General features: G+C 43.7%; 1 protein-coding gene across 2 annotated transcripts in view; it reads left to right on the forward strand.

Moving 5' to 3' along the window:
• The window catches only part of camk1gb (calcium/calmodulin-dependent protein kinase IGb), an 18596-nt gene extending 16119 nt beyond the window's left edge, over positions 1-2477 (forward strand). For both annotated transcript variants that reach the window (XM_014031419.1, XM_014031420.1), the window contains exon 14: positions 1941-2477. The gene's annotated coding sequence lies outside the window, so the exon portion shown is untranslated. The remainder of the gene's footprint in view (positions 1-1940) is intronic.
• The last annotated feature ends 5963 nt before the right edge of the window (positions 2478-8440 follow it).

An 8440-nucleotide genomic window follows, 5' to 3' on the forward strand; every position in this document is an offset into this window, starting at 1 on the left:
CCCTACACCCTACACCCTACGCCCTACACCCTATGCCCTACACCCTACGCCCTACACCCTATGCCCTACACCCTACACCCTACAACCTTTGTCCTACACCCTACACCCTATGCCCTACACTCTACGCCCTAAGCCCTACGCCCTACACCCAATGCCCTACACCCTATGTCCTACACCCTACGCCCTAGGCCCTACGCCCAACACCCTATGCCCTACACCCTACACCCTATACCCTACACCCTATACCCTACACCCTACACCCTATACCCTACACCCTATACCCTACACCCTACACCCCTCTGTGAAGTGTGGATTCAGTTGAAGTGCACAGAAGTGTTGGAGTGCACAGGTTACAAGTGTGCAAAACAATTGAGAATTGGGACAGTACAGATTACATCATCTTCTCTGTGTCGTAACTGCAACATCCAACATGGAGGGACCAGTCACTGTTTTGGCATTTGTAATGTTAAAAATGTACAACTACAAGAAGCAATGGTTTTTAGGAGAAGAAAGCACATGAAGCGAAGTAGGCTGATACATCAGAGTCTGAGAACTAACTTCTATAAGTTCTTCTTCTTTGGTTTTATTGGTGGTAGGCAGACTCATTTAGGTGCATTACTGCCACCACTAAACTGAAGCTGCTCAGTGGACAGTGCCAGATTTCTGCCTTTTAATTCAAACCGTCACACAGGGATGAATTGTGGGTAAAACACTTCACCGAAGTTCATAAAAATGCGGACTTCTCGTAAGGGTGAAAATAGTACTCAAAATGGGCGGGGCTAAGGGTGGATGTGTAGAATGTGGGACACACTACGCACTCAAACCCTTCAACATGAACATACAATGGAAGTGCACAAGGGAACGAGGGTGAGTGTGGGTGTTGTGACAGAACCTCAGTCCAGTTAAAGACTGGTGGGACTAAAACCTATTGTTAGTTTTCTATTGGTTCCAATTGAAGGTGGGCGGGATCATGTGTGGCAAATCGACCAATCCAAACTTGTTCCAGTATAAAAATTCCAGTTTAACTATTTCAGAATCAAACCAGTACTTTGATGGAGTTTATACTGTATTTTTTATAAATACTGTTTGAAGTCAGCCGGTTCAGATGTTATCAGTCCATTAAATGGACGTTATTAGCAGTTATCAGTCCCATAGAATGGCTTCAGACTGTCCTGACAGTGCCCCCAGTGGCTTACCAGTGCCATATACACTGGAATGCAACAATCTGCTACCAACCGAGTCCGGTCTACTTTATCATAGCCCATGTCATTTTCTTAAAAATTAACCTCAGTGGTTTTATGCCTCATACTAACCAGCCGACAGTCTGAAGCCATTCTATGGGACTGATAACAGCTAATAACGTCCATTTAATGGATGATAACATCCGAAGCGAGTGCTGAAGTTAATCAAACAGCAAATATGAAGTACTTTCTCTACTATATTTTATACAGTCAGTTTTTGTATTTGTTATTTAAATATTGCTAAATGTTATTTAATTTAATTTTGATGCTCTTAGTTTGAAGTTTAGCTGCTAAAGATGCTACATGCTACATACATGGTGCCTGGCACATCCAGCACTGCTTTTAAGAGCGGATAGTTTTTATTTAACTCAAGATAAACTGTATAAAAATCAAACTTTAACGCTTGTGAAAACTTAAGCAAACTTAAATTTAGCAGAGCTTAATTTAGTGGAAGTTAATCAGTCCGCTAACTATTTCTGTAGTTAGGAGAAATGTTAATCCACTAAATAAGAAGCTAGTCTTACTAGCAGAACTGCGTCCACCACTGATTTTTAAAACTGTCCTAAGTACACAACTGTCCTAAGTACACAGTTTCTGTTGAGTTTAACAGAGTATTTGTCGCATTAGCTGCAGTTCTGAGTTGACTCGGGTTCAGCAGCTTTGTGTTTCTAACCCTGCGTGTGTTTCTGCCTCCTGCAGGTCCGTTCAGCTGCTTTCACTCAGCCTGAAGCTGTTTGGTGTCAGCAGCTCCTCTGGGCTCAGGGTCTGAGGTGTTGGACCCTCGGTGGACCCTGGTGGTCTCCACACGTTGCAGTCTGCGGGTCTTTATTTCAGAGAGTGCCAATGAAGCTTCGTAACAAGCGAGCACACCTCCTGAACCTTCAGATGTTTTCATCTCCAACATGATGGTGGTGGTGGGACTCATACCGTCTCTTGTATATAATTCATATAAAGCCAAGCTGCGTTTATAAAATGTTTAGTGCTTCTAATAAGCCACACTGATCTGCTTTATTCTGCTTATTTCTCTTTATTTGCTTGTTTCTTGTCACTTTGAGTGTAAATGCTGTGTAAATGCCAACGTGTGGTTCTGATACATCAGAGTCAAATACTGATTGTTGTTTGAAGGAATGTTTTCTTCGTACTGTAAGTATATTTATGTGTACAGTACTTTGATTTTCTGTGCTGCTTGTTTCTGTCATTACTCCAAAACAATAAATATTCATCTATTAAAGTTTTCTTCTGGGGCCTTATTTTGTAAAAAATAAATGCATCGCTACTAAAATCATTTATTGTCCAACTCATGAAACTTTTGTACTTTTATTAAATCTGATTATAGAAAGTTTTCTGAAATTGTAGCTAAAATATTTAATTAGGAGTTCCATCAAGGACAGACATCAAGTTCTGAATTATTGTTGTTTTTCTTGCTGTTATAAATGTTTTACTATTCAGGCTGATTGTTTTAGTATCCTGACACAAACTAAACAAGTTAATATTTCTGACACTGTTAATGCTTAAATCCTGGTGCAGTTACACAAAAATAGCTTCCACATTAAATTACTCCCACAGCTGCCTAAGAAAAAACACAATTATATTTATCATCAATCAGGGGTGTGCTGCCCCTGAGATTTAGTCAAACATCTACAGTACACCTCATGTAGGAACGAAGCAGCTGAGAAACCCTCAGAACAAGTTTATAAATCTGAGAAACCAAACAGATGGTCTCCAGTCCTGGACCAGTCCTGGACCAGTCCTGGACCAGTTCTTCAGTGTTTGTCTGTGTCTCTTTCCTGTCCTCCAAGCAGCCGGTCGAGGCAGATGGTCTCCTGTCCTGAGCCTGGTTCTGCTGGAGGTTTCTTCCTGATTAGCAGGGAGTTTTTCCTCTCCACCGTTTGCTCAGGATGGAGACTGTGATGAAGTGATTCAACACAATCTGCTGCTTTCTTCTTTACATTGTTCTTTTTATCTACAGTGTCCTGAGACAACGGATGTTGGGACTTGGAGCTGTAGAAATAAACTGAATTGAATTGAATTGAGAAATCAGAGATTATTTTGCAGACTAAATCAACTGGACTCCGATAAAAAGTTATAAAATAATTGTTTTTATCCACATGTGTGGCACCCTGTAGATGAACGGCACCCCTCAGACCGGCCCTGTCATCAGTAAGAAAGATGGACAAAGTGTCTCTTTTCTCTCTTTGGTTCCTAATTGAAGCCAAAATGTCAGTTTTTTTTGTGAGCTGAAATTTTGTATTTCATAAGTCCCGCCTGCACCCCCCCCCCCCCGCTCATTAATTAGCTGTGACCTGTCAATCACTGCAACATGGCACTTTTGTTGACATGTTACCATATTTCAAACATGTTTAATTGATGACTCAGCGTTCAGGAGGTACATGAATCCACAAAAAACTGATGAAAATAATATTTGAAGTTTCTTTTTACTTTTTCTAGTCAGGAAAATGTCTCATTTGTTTATGAGGAGGCGGGGCTTAAAAACTGTTGATAGGCTTTTGTTCTTCAACTTCCAGGTTCTGGTCCTGTCTCTAGTCACAGTCAATGTAGATCATTGTGCCCAAACATTTTCCCCAAGGGGGCCAAAAAGAAAATCTACCCATGGCTGCGGGCCAAATGCAGTAATATAATACATGAAATACAAATACTTTTTAAGTAAAGTCCTTTATTTTTAACCATTAAGCTGTGCTATGGCCCTCTTTAGTTTTAGTCTGTGCACTTGGAGAAAGTCTGCCGTACGCTCAAGTAGCAAAGGCTCATGGGATATATCATAAATTGATAAAATATGAGGTTTTGTGGCCTTATAAAGTGTGCAAATCTACATGTGGGGTTAGATCTGATCTAAATATGTCTTGTTGTTATTTCTTGTTTCATGTTTAATCCTAATAAATCAAAGATAAAGTCAGCACCATGACTGAAAACTACCTTCACTAACAGCCCTTTTATATAATCATTTGACCAATGGAAACACTGTGTTTCTACCTATAGGATAACAGTTTACAACCTTGTAACTTTGGCAACTGTTGGTGGGACAAATCAATGGCTTGGCGGGCCAAATTTGGCCTGCGGGCCCCACTTTGGGCTCCTCTGATGTAAATGATGTTTGTTTAGTTTAGGCCCCTCCTTCAGTTCTTCTTCTCTGGTACCATCCTTCATTAAGCCACGCCCCTCTGTTCTAACCTGGAGTGATGGAGGACTTACAGTGTTTGCATCTGAACTCATCCACTTGTTTTATCTACTTTGTTCTCATTAATAAAGCCATCATTAATATAATAAACGTTTATTCTTAATAACTTTAATATTTGAGCCACTGCTGTTTGATTTCTTTAATTAGGATGATGATAATGAGGTGTTTTTATGTTTTTAAGTTAAAGTCAGACTGAACACAGAGCTGCAGACTGTGGTCACACAGGAACCATGATGTTCATCAAAGGTTTTACTTCTTTGTTTTATGACTCGCTTGTTTTCCTCTGACCTGACTCTGTCCTGAATGAAGCTAATCACCAAGCTGGTTAGTGGGCTGCACTTCATCAGATTAGGTAATCCTGTCATCCGGTCCACTCAGGATTACCAGCAGAGAGTATTTAGAGAGCAGGTAGTCATTACTCTGAACCAGCTGAAAGGTCAGAATCTAAAGCTGATAAATCCTGATCAGGAAAGAAAGATGGACACCATGTAGCTGCCTGTTTGTCTTTTATTCTGAAAGTTTATCATAAACCACTGAATGGATTTAATTAAACTCATAAATCAGTCATTGACTGTTCATGTAGAGCTGCTGAAGCTTTGGGGCTAATTCAGGTTCAGATGTGTCTGCAGATGAGCTCCAGCAGTTCCTCAGATCATTGGACTGATTTAAAGATAAGATTTGATGTGGTGGGAAATAAGGCTGCAACAACACGTGTACCCATACCAAACAGTACTTTAGGTTCAACACACACATGTATGGAACAATACAGATTATTAAATTTATTTCATCAACTTGTCTTCTGAAGATGCTCTGTGTTGAAGGATCAGTGGGTCTGTGTTCGACTACTGATCAAACACAGACCCCCCCCCCACCCCCCACTGAAGGACAGACTTAATGAACTCCAGCTCAGAGGCAGGCCGTCCATTCAGAGACAGAAATGTGGGTGAAAGGTGTCTGAAGCTCCTCCCAGCAGCAGCCAGCTTCGACGCCCAGGAGCCGGAGTGACTTGAAGGCCACAGAGGAGCCTCATGTTTCCACAGCCTGGATTTCATCACAGAAATGAACCAAGATGTTTCTACATCCATCAGCAGGCTGCTGAGAGCACAGCTCAGGCCTAACTAACCTGACCAGGCTCCATGGGTGAAAGACCACCCACCAGGTGCTCACCAACATGCCCCACCTCCAGGCCTGGCTCCAGAGGGGGGTCCCGGTGACCCAGGTCCGGGTGAGGGAACACTGACTCCATTTATGGTGCTCATCGTAGGGGGCTTTGGGCTGCACTTTGTCTGATCCCTCACCTAGGACCTGTTGGCCTTGGGTGACCCTACAGGGGGCATGAAGCCCCTCAGAGCTCCTAGGATCATTGGGACTCAAACCTGTCCACCATAAGGCGTCAGCCCAGGAATAAATGTGTCTACAGGAACCACCTTCAGGGCACAAACACTGAACAGACTTCAGAACTGATGATGTTTTGTGGTGGTGGTCACTGATCCTGGAACACATCAGTGGTTCAGACAGGTTTTGTTCTGTTTGTTGCAGAAGTAGCTGAGAGTCTTCAAGTGTTCCTCGGTGGTCAGGATGTTCACCTGTGACAGTTTGGAGGTGGTCTGACTGGAGATCAGCCAACACAGCAGAGGTTATACCTCAGACTCTGAGCTCAGGTGGTAGTGGCTGACAGTTATACTGACATCAGGTCAGAGAGGTCACCTGAAAGGAGGCCAGGCCTGAATGTTGTGCTTGTTGTGTGTCAGAGCCTCGTGCTTCAAACACACACTTAAATGTTTTTCTATCTTCTAATCTGTTCAAAAGGTTTTTATGTTCTTTTCTGCTTGTTGACATTTTCAATCAATAAAACAACTTTGACCAGAGAATGAGCTTTTCTTTCCTTGTTTAGATGAAATGTTGTACAGATGTGTTACTGCTGCCACCTGAAAACACACAGTGCAGCTGAGTGTGAGTCTCTGACCACTGACTGACCACTGACTGACCACAGACTGACCACAGACTGACCACTGACTGACCACAGACTGACCACAGACTGACCACAGACTGACCACTGACTGACCACAGACTGACCACTGACTGACCACAGACTGACCACTGACTGACCACTGACTGACCACTGACTGACCACTGACTGACCGACTCAAACCCAACTGGACCAAATGTTTTTCTGCTAAACGTGCATCATCTGATGACGTCGCTCTAACTCAGCGTCCAGGACACACGTCCCTGTGTGACAAAGATCAGACACATTTCACAACCCTGACTGCACACTTGTCCCTCGTGCAGCACAGCCCGGGTCAAAGGTCAGTCCAGCTGAAACACTGCTGTGAAGAAATGACTTCTTCTGTTTCTACACTTCAGATCAGCAGACGTTATTATCACACAGAGATAATCTGAGTAAAACACTGTCCAACAGAAACACAATATGTGTCAAATGGAAATGTTTGTGTTGATTTGTCAGCAGTAGTGTTGACCTCCTGGACACCATGTTTGTTCTTGTTGACCTATAACTGATCCAGGTGAGGCCTGCGGGACTTCACATGTTCTGGTTCTGTTCGGACCTGCTGGAGGAGACAGTGATGCATGAACAGAGTTGTTTTCACTCATTCATGTTTGAGATGAATCTCCTGTGGTCATGTGGAGCTGACCACTCACATGCTGCTACAAAGCTCCGCCTATTTACACAAAGCTCCTCCCTGGAGCTCAGTCTGCAGCCCTCAGAGCTCCCTCCTCTGAAGCATTGTTGTGAAGATGTGCGGAAGTGGGAGTGTCAGAAATAGTAGGAGGTTCTTAAAGAGGCAGAGGACAATTTCAATGTGTTTAGATAGACGATGATGGAATGTCCCTTTGATTTTTAATTTCTCCAGTTTTTTATAACAACTGAAGGTTGTGGTACAGAGCTGACCTATGGGGGGTAACATTTTTACAGAGGGTCCTGTGTAGCCCCTTTTCCATGGTGTAGTGTCGGAACGGTCGGTGTGAATACGGGTCGGAACGGGTCGGACCAGTTGGTTTTCCACTGATGTTCCAGTCCGGTTCCAGTGGGTGTGTTTTGAGCGGTTGGTGGAGGTGGTTTTTAGGTTTTTTGAAATAAAGTTAATGTGTAAAATGAGAGATGGAAACACATTTGATGAATAACTTTTGAAATTTTAAACATTTGTAAAAAAATTTAATTAAAACCGGACGGAATCACGACTAATGTCACTGCTACAAGTGAAAAAATGGCTCCTTGAGTTGTTCTAAAGGCAGTTAGACCCAACCAGTGACTCCACCCCCTGACCAACCAGTGACTCCACCCCCTGACAAACCAGTGACTCCACCCCTAACCAATCAGTGACTCCACCCCCTGACCAACCAGTGACTCCACCCCCTGACCAACCAGTGACTCCACCCCCTGACCAACCAGTGACTCAACCCCCTGACCAACCACTGACTCCACCCCCGACCAACCACTGACTCCACCCCCTGACCAACCACTGACTCCACCCCTAACCAATCAGTGATGAACAGTGTTCTGATGTCACATTTTGGTGTCAGCTGGGGCCAGTTGGAACCACAACCAAGTAGGTACTAAAAAAAGGGCTGGTTCCATGGATCTGGCCTAATGGAAATGGCTTGGAACCGTACCGAACCGTACTGTACCGTACTGTACTGTACCGTACTGTACTGTACCGAACCGTACTGTACCGAACCGTACTGTACCGAACCGTACTGTACCGTACTGTACTGTACCGTACTGTACTGTACCGAACCGTACTGTACCGAACTGTACTGTACCGAACTGTACTGTACCGAACCGTACTGTACCGAACCGTACTGTACCGTACTGTATTGTACCGAACCGTACTGTACCGAACCGTACTGTACTGTACCGAACCGTACTGTACCGAACCGTACTGTACCGAACCGTACTGTACCGAACTGTACTGTACCGAACCGTACTGTACCGAACCGTACTGTACCGAACCGTACTGTACTGTACCGAACCGTACTGTAC

This window comes from Austrofundulus limnaeus, unplaced genomic scaffold, assembly GCF_001266775.1.
Source record: "Austrofundulus limnaeus strain Quisiro unplaced genomic scaffold, Austrofundulus_limnaeus-1.0 Scaffold1248, whole genome shotgun sequence".
In the NCBI taxonomy this organism is placed as follows: domain Eukaryota; kingdom Metazoa; phylum Chordata; class Actinopteri; order Cyprinodontiformes; family Rivulidae; genus Austrofundulus; species Austrofundulus limnaeus.